The sequence below is a fragment of the Lygodium microphyllum genome, chromosome 5 (assembly GCF_053477565.2).
Source record: "Lygodium microphyllum isolate KBCC chromosome 5, Lygodium_microphyllum_v1.1.10, whole genome shotgun sequence".
NCBI lineage: Eukaryota > Viridiplantae > Streptophyta > Polypodiopsida > Schizaeales > Lygodiaceae > Lygodium > Lygodium microphyllum.
In genome coordinates, this window is record NC_141139.1 from 94,523,793 (window position 1) to 94,536,162 (window position 12,370).

Consider the following 12,370-nt stretch of genomic DNA (forward strand, 5'->3'; position numbering starts at 1 on the left):
GCAAGCAGCACCAATGAAGTGGATTTGACAAACCTACTCAACCTGATCGATAGCTTGGTAGAGCACGAGAACTCGACTATGGTAGAAGAAAGCTTAGACCACGAGTCTAACGAGGAACTCGACTTAGGAGTCTTTCCAGAGGCTATTTAGCTGGTAAGTAGCTATGATGCGCACGCTTGGTATGAACGCCGCGGTAGGACAGCAGATGCTATCATCGTAGACTTAGAAGAAGAGAGAAAGCTAGCCCACAAGGCATTGCAAAGCATAGTCAAATACAATAGAGACCAGCAAGCTAGGAGCCAAAGGCAAAGCACGAAGTTGCATGAGGGAGGTGCAGGGTGTTGAACTTAGCCGGTAGAAACCGAACAGATCACAAGAGAGCCCTAGAAGGAGACTTAACGCTGAGCGAGCTTCTCATGAAGCGACTGCTAGACAACATTGTAGCAGAGCAAAGTGCCAAAGCATTGTCGACATCATTGCTAGCAGGATTAGGAGCAACCTAAGGCTCTAAGAGCCAGTCTAAAATCCCAATAGTCACAAAGCAGCTCGACAAGTACCAACCCCACGATGATCCATACAGCTTTGTAGAGCAGTTCGAGCAAGTCTGCGAAGCCAACGACCTCAGCAACTTGACTCAATGCTCTCAAGCGTTCGGGCTTTGCTTAGGTGACAAGGGTAGGACTTGGTATACAAGTTTAGATGTCGCAGAGCGAGCCAATTTCAATGGCCTCAAGAATCTCTTCATCAAGAGATTTGTCGAGCTTGGATACTCCGACAATTTGCTAGTACGACTGATAAATGTCAAGCAGAAAGAGAAGGAGGACATTAGCGATTACATAACCCACGTGAGGAGTATCTTCAAGAGAATCCCTACGGGTGAATGACTGACTGAAAGAGCAGTTTCAATTGTATTCATCAGCAGAATTCAAAACGAGGAATTGTATAAGGCTTTGGCAAGCAACTTGAGCTTGTAGCAAGACGTGCTAGCTAGGGTTTTTGAGGAAGCCATCAGAGTTGACGACCAGTTGAAAGAGCGGGGCTCCAGGAGCTCAAACTCAAAAGGAACCAACTCGCGAAGTTCAGAGAGAATGTTAGCCTCTGGTGAATGACCAGTCCAATCATCCTGAGATAAGGGGAAGGCCATTGAGACAAACCAAGTCTTGGCTGATGTCAAGATGGAGATAGCCAAGCTGCAAGACATGTTGAGATTGACCAATGCGCCCACACATCCAATGTGTGTATTGTGGGGGAAACCACTTGCCAGCCGAGTGTCAAGACCCTAGGTCGAGACCTTGCGCTAACTGTGGTAGGTTCGGTCACGACACGCGCATTGTAGATTGCCGAGAAGACTTCCATACTCGCAACCATACGGCCATCCTTACCTAGCGAACAAACTATAGCCACTCTTCGAAAGGGGAGCCCCATTGGCCCTTCTTGCACCTAACGACATTAAGCCGGCTATTCTTAGGATGGACATAAACCCTACAGGCATACCTAGACCGCCTGGTCCCTACGTGACCCATCCATCAAGTGACGCTCCAGTCCACTACGTGGAAGAGCCAAATGAGAAAGAGACTTACTTATACCCTTATGTCTCTTACGACGACCAAGGCAACACAGTCCTTATGGACTATCAACTAGTACCAGTGATGGTGTTAGGGAGAGGATGAGGTAGAGGCCTAGGAGGGCAAATGCAGGATCCAATCATTTGTTGGACTTGTGGTCACCCAGGTCATGTCCCATCATGTTGCCATAAGAGGGAGTAGCAAAACAGAGACAAAGCTGACCTAAGGTGCGTTGAGTGCGGAATCACCCATCTCTTTGTCGATTGCCCAAAGCGGAAACCTTCTTCAAGTTAAACCAACGTACCATTTGTCCCATTGGGGATATTTGGTGTCAAGAACCTTGATGGGGAGGCCACACCTATTCCATTACGGGTCATGACCCGTGCCTAGACGAAGTAGGCTGGTATATCACTACTACTACCAGGACCTAGCAACCTCGATGCAGCCTCGATAGGGAAGAAGAGCCGCAGGCGGAGAAAGAAGAGGTCGGAAGCTAAGATTGCACTGAAACTGAGAGTACTACAACTCTGCCTATTGTAAAGAAGGTCACGGATGCAGAGGCAAGAACTTCAGCCCCTAAGACGATCGAAAAGGGAAGTGCCAAGGTAGGGGAATACCCGCATCCGAAGTGCTAGCTAGAGGCCATAGAGAAAGTGAAGGACTGGGTGAAAGAGGCCCAAGAGCACTTAAGGGACGCTGAGCCCATCCTAGAGGACGAGATCAATGATCTCCCTAGCATAAGCATGCAAGTCTCACCCCCTCGACCAAAGTCAGGAGATGCGACCGCACCACCAACAACACTGCTTAGGCCAAGCCTTGATGCTGCAGGCCCGCAAATCAGTCACGACCATTGGCCAAGACGATCCGGTTTAGGAGAGAGACGAGCAACCAACACCCTCCTTACCATGATAGTGACCACCCCTGTGACGTTAAGCCTGGGAGACCTGCTTAAGCAGCATCCCACCCTATGTCAAGGTGGGTTGAGGGGTCATTGGCCAAGACGATCCGGTTTAGGAGAGAGATGAGCAACCAACACCCTCCTTACCATGATAGTGACCACCCCTGTGATGTTAAGCCTGGGAGACCTGCTTAAGCAGCATCCCACCCTATGTCAAGACCGGTTGAGGGGTCACGAGAACAAGCTCCTGATCTGTATGACCATGATGTAGAAACACAAATACTAAGTCTAACGCTGTACTCTGTGACAAAATCCTTGCACGTTAATGCTTTTTGGAAAGGCACCGAGATGCATGCAGTATTACCGGTCCTAGCCTTAGGCGACACAACGAGAAAGGGGATCGTAGACACGATAGCTGGGGTTAGTGTGTTGAGCCACGCAATACTTTAGACCTGGGAAAACCCACCTGTCAAGACTGCTCGGTTTAATGTCACATTAGAAAATGGCATGAGAGTGAAGCCATTCAAGGTACTTAAAAACTAGCCAGTGAAAATTGCAGGTATCCAGTTCTCTATTGACTTTATAGTCATGAAGGGGATGGACTACGATATCCTATTAGGCCGACCCTGGATGCGCAATGCCAGAGTTATTGAAGATTGGGGTAACAGCTTGATCTTCCTAGGCAACAGAACGAAAGCTATGAGGGTCGAGATGGATACTTGGAAGACCTCACCAGTCGAATTGGATGCCATCTCCACGATGCTCAAAGGTAATGCTCAAGTCAAGAAGTCTTATGGGCCCTTGACCAAGTATATCCCATGCCTAGAGGATAAGCGAGATTGGATGCATATCCTTACTACAGTCGACCTACCATTCTCGGATCATGAGGCATATGAGCAAGCCATCAAGACAATGGGCAAGTCTGACGGCACGCCCTCCGTACCAGTTTGCATGATGGCAAGAATCCTTTGTGGGAGACCTAAGCCCGTCACCTTCCAAGTGCCAAACAACAAAAGAGAACTCTAGGAGATTCTAGAATACTTAACGGACAAGCTAGTTGACAATCCATTAGCAAACTTCAAACCACTCCAGGATCTTTTGGACGAATCCAAGTGGCAATGGACCAAGGTGCATAACTTAAACCTTATGTACAACTGGGCCCTAGTCCCTAATCAATGACATGAGATATACCAAGCCCTAGGAGACAACGAGCAGCCTGACGCAGAGGACTCTAATGATAAGTATGAAGACTGACAATCCTTTAGTGAGACGGAAGTGAGGGTGAGATAGATACCATAGAATACGATACTAAGGGACATGAAATAGAACAAATACGGGCAGATTCCAAGCCACAAAAAAAGAGTGTCTTCAGGATAGAGCAAGGGGTCACGGGCATGGATTGTGATCGCGCCTGGTTAGAACACGTAGGAGCCATAGACTTTGAGCAAGCAGACCTAGCCCAGCTGGGAACGACACCAGTGCTTAGGACAGAATCACCATCTGAATTGTGACCACCTGGGAACGACACCAGTACCTAGGACAGAATCACCATCTGAACTGTGACCATTAGGGGAGACCACCTCTTCTAGTGAAGATGGGGAGTTTGACTCTGAGTCGGAGGTAAGTTCGCGGAGGTAAGTTCAGATAGCAACCCAAAAATACCTAGACCGACGCACCAAGGGGGACCTACTCGTTCACCTGAGGCGCAGACTATTGAAGCATGAAAGGGCGAAACAATCCACGGATACACGAACAGACAAACAACGAAAACTGCGGGACCTCCCTAAAAGATTTATTGAATTCAAGAAAGGAGATAGGGTAGTGATCCTGCTGGGTGCCAAACGGCAAGGGCAAACAAGCGAACTAATCGAGGGACTAGCCAAGGTCAAGGAGGTGAATCTAGCCCAGGAAGGGGAGACACCCCGACCAGCCTTTATTGCCGATGACTTGACTGAGGAAGAAGAAACGAGTCTTGTTGCTCTCTTGCAAGAGTACGTAGATGTATTCGCTTGGTCCTTTGAAGAGCTCAAAGGGGTAGATCCGAGTGTAGTGACTCATAATATACCCATGACACCACACGCAACGCCGGTGAAGCAGCGGCCATACCCTATGAATCCAAAACATGCTCATGCTGTCAAGGAAGAGATTGAAAGGCTGATGAGAGTGGGATTCATTTACGAAATTGAGCACACGGACTGGGTATCACCCCATAGTCATCGTGATGAAGAAAAACGGAAAAATCAGAGTGTGCATCAATTACAAAAAGGTGAATTCCACTACTAAGAGGGACAATTACCCATTGCCATACACCGAGCACATGCTTGAAAGAGCGGCGGGTAAGGAGACCTACAGTTTTCTGGATGGCTTCTCAGGATACAATTAGGTGCAAGTGCATCCTGTCGATAGGCATAAGACTGCCTTTGCCACTGAGTGGGGCGTCTTTGCCTACATAGTCATGCCTTTCGAGTTGACTAATGCCCCTGCCACTTTTCAATGCCTCATGTGCACCATATTTAAAGACATGCGTCTTTGTCGATGACCTCTTCGTTCACTCGACTTGGATGGAACACTTAGAGAAACTCCAAGTAGTCTTTGAGCGGTGTCGCCTATATCGTCTCTCCTTGAACCCCTTGACATGCCAATTTTGGGTGAAGCATGGATGCATCCTAGGCCATGTGGTGTCAAAGAACGGCATTGCCACTGACTTCTCGAAAGTCAGGGTTATTGTTGACCTTCCACCCCCAATCAACTACAAGGGACTCCAATGCTTCTTAGGCCATACGGGATACTATCGGTGGTTTGTGCTATATTACGCGTTGATGACCAGACCTTTATACATGCTGCTGATTGTCTTTGAATGGGCTGAAGCATGCCAACGAGCATACGAAGAGTTGAAGAAGGCTCTAACCACAATACCGATTCTACAAGCCCCAGATTAGACCATTACCTTCCACGTTCATATCGATGCTTCTAAATTTGCTGTGGGGGGAGTGTTATGCCGACCTGGCGAGCACAACCTAGACTATCCAGTGAGATTTGCTAGCAGACAACTCACTGAGACGAAAATGAACTACTCGATGATAGAAAGAGATGGCTTGGCCATGGTGTTTGCTGTGAGGAAGTTCCGACATTATCTATTGGCTACACCCTTTACCTTTTTCGTGGACCATTAAGCCTTGCTATATCTAGTGAATAAACCTTGCACTACAGGATGCATCACTCAGTGACTCCTTCTGCTTTTGGAGTTTGACTTCTCTGTGGTTGTATGGAAGGGAAAACAACACTACATGGCTGACCATATGTCACACATCCCCACAGGAGAAGCCATTGGGAAAGGCATTGTCGATGAATTGCAAGACGCCCATCTCTTTAACCTTTCCAACGATAGAGATTTATTCAAGGTCAATCTAACGCCATATTGGGCAGATGACGTAGTCCAAGTGCTTGAGCATGGACTACTTGAGCGACCGATAGAGAAGGCAAGTCTTAGGCGACTCATTCTCAAGATCCAACCCTACCAGTTGATAGCAGGCCAGCTATATCGCCTAGGGCAAGATGGATTGCTGCGCAGATGCGTGTGCGAGCATGAGATGCATGACATGCTCTCAAAGGCATACAACGAAATTCTTGGTGGACATTTTAGCGAAGACAGGACAATCCACAAGGTGCTGCAGTCTCAACTATGGTGGCCAATGCTGTTTCGTGATATAGCACGATTCGTTAAGCATTGTGACGAGTGTCAGCGGACAAAGGTCCCAATTCGCAAGGATCAAATGGAGTTGATCCCAATCATTGCATGACAACCCTTCGAAAAATGGGGAATCGACTTCATAGGACCCATCAGCCCCGCTGCACAGTATTCACAGGCCAAATACATCATTGTGGCCACATAGACTACCTAACGAAATGGGCGGAGGTGAGAGCAACATGAAAGAATGATGCTCGAATGAGTGCCAAGTTCTTATGGGAGCAGGTAATCTCACGATTCGGCTGCCCCATCAAACTAGTCAGTGACAATGGCACACACTTCATCAATGAAGTGATAGCGCATCTCCTATCCACCTTCCTAATTATCCATCGAAAATTCTCTCCATACTACCCTCAAGCAAACGGCCAGGCAAAATCCACAAATAAGATTCTTGTCAATGTCCTGACCAAGGTAGTCTCTACCTCACGCATCGACTGGGATAACAAGCTGATGGCAGCCTTGTGGACTTACCGCACCTTATAAAATAGCTGTCAGCAGCCAGACCCCCTTTAGGTTGACCTATGGAACCGAAGTGATTCTCCTCGTAGAATTCTTCATGCCTAGCCTGAGAATAGCACTTCAGGAACCGGTGGGAAGGAAAGGAGGCATGGACACAATGCCTAGTTGAACTCGAATGCTTCTCAGAAACTCGCCTTCTAGCCACTCATGTGCTCATATGTGAGAAGGCACGATGCAAGAGTTGGTTTGACAAGCACATTAAGCAGCATGACTTCGAACAGGGCGACTTAGTGCTCCTATACTCAATTAAGGGGCATAAGTAAAAAATGAAGTTTAGAGGTCTTGGACCTTTCAAAGTTCGTGGAATTAGCCAAACGGGCAACGTCAAGCTTGAGACTCTAGACGGCGAGGGAATTGGCTTCTTCAATGGCAGTCGTGTCAAGAAGTACTACCCTCCCACACATCCTTTGCATGAGCCACCAATGTTGGAACCACCTGTCAAAGTACGAGTAGCCACAATCATTGAAATCAATGATGAGGATGAGGAAACCGTAGAGCTCGCATACCTGCACATCGTGGTCACTGCCAAGTGAACATGCGCCTTCATTGCCTTGATTGACAAGGGAGAAGACTTCAACGTCTTGACTCATGAGCATTGGACCCAACTTGGCAAACCGCCGTTACAGCCTACTAATGCCAAATTAAGCCCATATGGGGGCCGCTCATACGCACTTCTCGACAAGTGTAGAGCCGCCATTTCTATCGAGTCTAAGACTGTATCAATGATCTTCTACGTGTTACCAAATGCCAAAGATGCAGGCATGGAGTCGCTGCTAGGGCGAACCTTCAAAAAGCAAACTCATTGCAACGTTGATTATGAGTTGTAGTGCATCCACCTTGCCATAGGCAATGTTTGCATTGTTACAGCTTTCAACAAGGGCTGCGCGATCTCATAACAGTCTGCAAGGCCACCGGTAGAAGTATTAGCAGCCAAATCTAAGGAGGGGGATAGTGCTCGGCCACCACCCACCAATTCTCAAGAACCGCTGCTCATAGTAGCAAAAGCTAAGGCCCAATAGCCTAGGTTCCAATGGAAGCCTAAACAGCCGCAATCGCTGCCTAGGAGTCGATGCACATATCCTCATAAGACCCGAAACTGTAAACCTAGGAAACCAAGGTGCAGTCATAGAAATAAATCATGATCAAGTAATGATGGGTCCCTAAAGCCCTCTTGCACACGCAAGGCTACTATGAGGGAAACACTTGGATATGGATCCCTAAATCCCACACGGCCAAAGGCACCACTCGTATGCCGCCCTCAAGCTTGATCACCCCAAGTCCCATAGAACCTCAAAACCATAAGCCACAGCACTTTCCAGACCCACATCCATCAAGCTCATCCACTCCCATGCCCAAGAGAGTCGAACAAGCCTATCGGCCCAAACGAAAGTCATCGTCACATGAGCCATCACCTGCTAGAGCCAATCCAACTACAATGATCCATTCTGAAGGCAGCAACCCATCGGATGTAGCTGCTACTTCCCCAGCCCTAATCCAGGAGGTCCAACCACAATCTCAAGAACACCCACAACCGCAACTATTCATTGTCAAAGGCTCTAGTGCTATCACCCTCCTATGAGCGAAAATCATTTTTAACTCTGGCCTCAGATCTAGTCGAAGATATGGGGGATGACGTGGTTGATTACATTAGACGACTAGATGTCACTTTCAGAGAGTTAGCTCTGAGCTACGACCACTTGGACTTAGGCATGTTGCCCGAACCCTTTGCAACCGAAGTTCGTACAATGCCTTGTTCTTGGGAGACGTTTGAACTTGCCTTCACAAAAGCAGCTAACTCCGCTACTGAATTGCTCAATAGCGAGATCTCCAAAGAGCAAGCCCTCAAACAATGCCTCATCATGTCATATGATCAACGAACCACTTCTGCCATCACTGACCAAGAAATTGCAGAATTATCAAAACTTGTTGATACTGAATCCCCGTTCTTGAGGTATTGGTACACTCTTAGGTTGCAATGGGCAGTTGAAGGGTGCCAAGTCATGACAAACGCTGAGTAGCGCCACGCCATCAAAACAACGGAGTATGACCCCACTTACGTCGCACCAACCTCGTATATAGTGTTAATCACTCTTCAGGGTTGGACCCATGGAAGAGCACATCAAAGGACACCCTTAACTCGATCGCCTACTACTAACAGAGGAAGAGTTACATATTGCTAGCCGCATCGCTTCTGGTGATTTTCTAACAAATGTTCTCACTTACATCACACATGTGGGCATTCAACCATTTGATCTAGACCGTGAAGCTTAGTTAGAGTACAACCCCGATTTCTACACTTGGTTCCTATGCCGGTAACTCCTAGACCCATCGTAGAATGCCCTCGACCTCCTACCCTTCAATCCTAGGAAGGATTCTTCTCGAGCTGGAAGGGGAGGGGGGTGAGGTGAATCAAATTAAAACCAAGGAAAATCAAGCAAAAAGCATAAACACATAAATAATGAGCGAGGTAGGAAAATGGCACGAGAACTTTGAAACAAAGGGCAAAAAGTTAAAGTCTGAAGGGAAGATTCTACATTGGATTGGATTTTAATGCTTTCATTCAATAAACATATAGAGTCTTGACTAATACATTTGTGATACAGGACTTTGCTTGTTATAAAGATTGCATTTCTTTTTCCATAACTGCCAGACATTATCCTTATGTACCACAACATTGAAATAAACATATTTAAACAATGAAAGTTCATTCCAATCATTCTAATCCATGACTTTAGGCTTTATAATCTTGGTTTTCAATGCCTAACTTGATTCTTTAGACTCGTAGCTGCCATATTTGTGTTGAGAATGGCAAATGATGCTTGATATGTGTGCCCAAAAGAGGCTTGCCCATAAGTGGCTTTGTATAAAAGAACTGACAAATGATGTATGCTCCAGGAAGAGATGTATTGAATCCCATATGCACAGTGAGGAGAGTGGAACAACCCAACTACTATAAAGCATTGTACTTGACTATCACTTTCAAGATGAGTAATGCAATATCATGATGCTTTGTACTTTCAGTTAGTGTCATTGTCATTATTAGTCTCTTACACAAGATTGTATTTATGAGTCCAATCTTCCATCTTGGAACCTAATTCACTTATGTAACATTTGGTCTCTGGTCATTGCCCATGTCACTATAAACCTACTCTTCATTTTCCAACCTCCATAGCGCCCATGCTCTAGATTTGTGCTTTCAACATGGTATCAAAGCTTAGCTAAGCATGGCACAGCTCCGTACACTGCTTCTCTAGTCTCTCTTCATCTCTGGTCATCTTTGTCCAACTCACATCTAGCTCATGACTCCATTCACCCACCTCTGTTTGAGCACTTAGATCTTTCAAATCAGAGCATATCTCTTCAACCTCTCTTCTCGAATCTCTCCCTTGACTCCCTGGGTAACTTCTTGTCACATCAAAGCTTGGCATTGTGTCCTGCAAGACTTGATATTTCGAAAAATCTTAGTTGCTGCCCAATCTGTGCTTGTGCCTATTCGTATAGCCTATGCCACACCTATAGTCCGCGATGTTGACGATTATCATGGGGCATTTGAAGCTTCACACCTAAGCTCTCTCCCACTCAAAGGGTTCCTCAAATGATCACCTGTATGAGTTGCAATCAGAAAAAAACCAAGTCCATGTCTGCAAGCCTAACTGTGAAAGCCATATCCAAAGCTTCAAAGCTTGACATTTTTAGTGTTTCTTCTCCACCGAAGCTATCAACAGTGATTTTTAATCACTGAGCTTCACTCTCTAGAGCTCACTACAGATCTAGAAGTGCCCGAGTAAGCTTAGAAGTCATCCACAAAGATTCAAGAGAAGACCAAGACTCCATACCCATTTCACCTCAAGCTTTCTTTTCACTTCATTTTCACACCTCTCTTAGCTCAAGAAAGTTTTTGCAACTCTGATTTGGTGATTCACTCAGTTTTCAGCAAGTTCTTTCCCATCAAATTAGAAAGAAGGGGAGAAATCATCAACAACATCAAGCTCAACATAAAATATTTTCAAATCTTCAAGCATAGTATCTATTGATACTCAACTAGTGTTATTTGTGGTACTAATCTACTTGTTGAAAGGTGAGAAGGATCAAAGCTTGCACGGAAGAGCTATGGTGGGAGAGTAAGAGCAAGAGAGAGAGAGACTCACAATGTGTGATCGGTCTTCCCTTTATTCATCTGTCACTAAAAGAATAAAGAATAAAGTGACGATGACCGAGCGCCTGCTGCCTGCAATGTGCAAGCATGGGTACTATTAGTGTAGTAATACATGGGGATCTAGAGGAGGCACTTTTACCCTAAACAACTTGCATGGGAGAGCTATGGTGGGAGAGCAAGAGCAAGAGAGAGAGAGAGACTCACAATGTGGGAACTCCAATAGATAGAATGTGTGGCTGGCCTTCCCTTTATTTATTTGTCTCACTAAAAGAATAAAGAATAAAGTGACGGTGATGAGCACCCACCGCATGCAATGTGCAGGTGTGGGTACTGTTAGTGTAATAATACACTGACATGCCTTTACCCCACCAACCTCCCACTTAAAGGTGAATCTGCCCTAGTGAGGAGTGAAAAAGAAAAAGAAAAGACGGTACAACATGTACACATGTACAACAGGATGAGAAATGACGTCATCTCATCCCACGCCCATCAATCTTCTGAGGAAGGCAAAGTGCTTTGTAGAGAGGCTTTTGGTGAGTAGCTCTATAGGATTATGGTCAGTCGAGATCTTGACAAGGTCAACAGACTTGTCCTCAACAACCCCACGTATGAAGTGATACCTCACCTCAATGTGTTTCATATTTGCATGGAAGACCAGATTCTTGGCTAGCTAAATAGCACTCATAGAATCTGAATGCAATGTAGGGATAGCATCAATACCAAGGTCATGAACCAAATGGCCTAACCATATGGTCTCCTTGCAAGCCTCAATGGCTACAAGATACTCGACCTTAGTGGTGGAAAGAGCCGTACACTTCTGCACCCTAGACATCCAAGAGACAACACCTCCAGCATAGATGAACACATAGCCAGAAGTGGAATTCCTACTATCTGCATGTCTTGCATAATCAGAGTCTGTGCACTCGACGACTCCTGTATCCTAGCTACCATGGCATATATGCATATCTATAGTGCCCTTCAGGTACCTCATGATACCCTTCATGGCATCCCAATGCTTCTTGCTAGGTGTAGCCATATGGAGTGCCACAACACTAGCTACAGAGGCAATATCTGGATAGGTGGCTATCATGGCATACATAAGACTGCCCACCACTGCGGATGCATAGGGAATCTCAGCCATCTCAGCCCTCTGCTCATTTGTTTGTAGACAATCGGCCTATGATACCTTCATATAAGAAGGCAATGGATAACCAATAGGTTTCACGTCCTGCATATGGAAGCGCTCAAGGACTTTATGAATGTACTCCCTTTGTGACAAGTAGAGGAGTCCCCGATGCCTGTCGCGTCTAATGCGCATACCAAGTATGTGAGAGGCCTGCCCCAGATCCTTCATCTCAAAGCTCTTCTTCAGCTGAGCTTTAAGAGTATCTAGCTCATCATGATCTTTCCTTGCTAATAGCATGTCATCCACATAGAGAACCAAAATAAGCAAAGATCCATCATGTACTTTCTACAAGCATGAA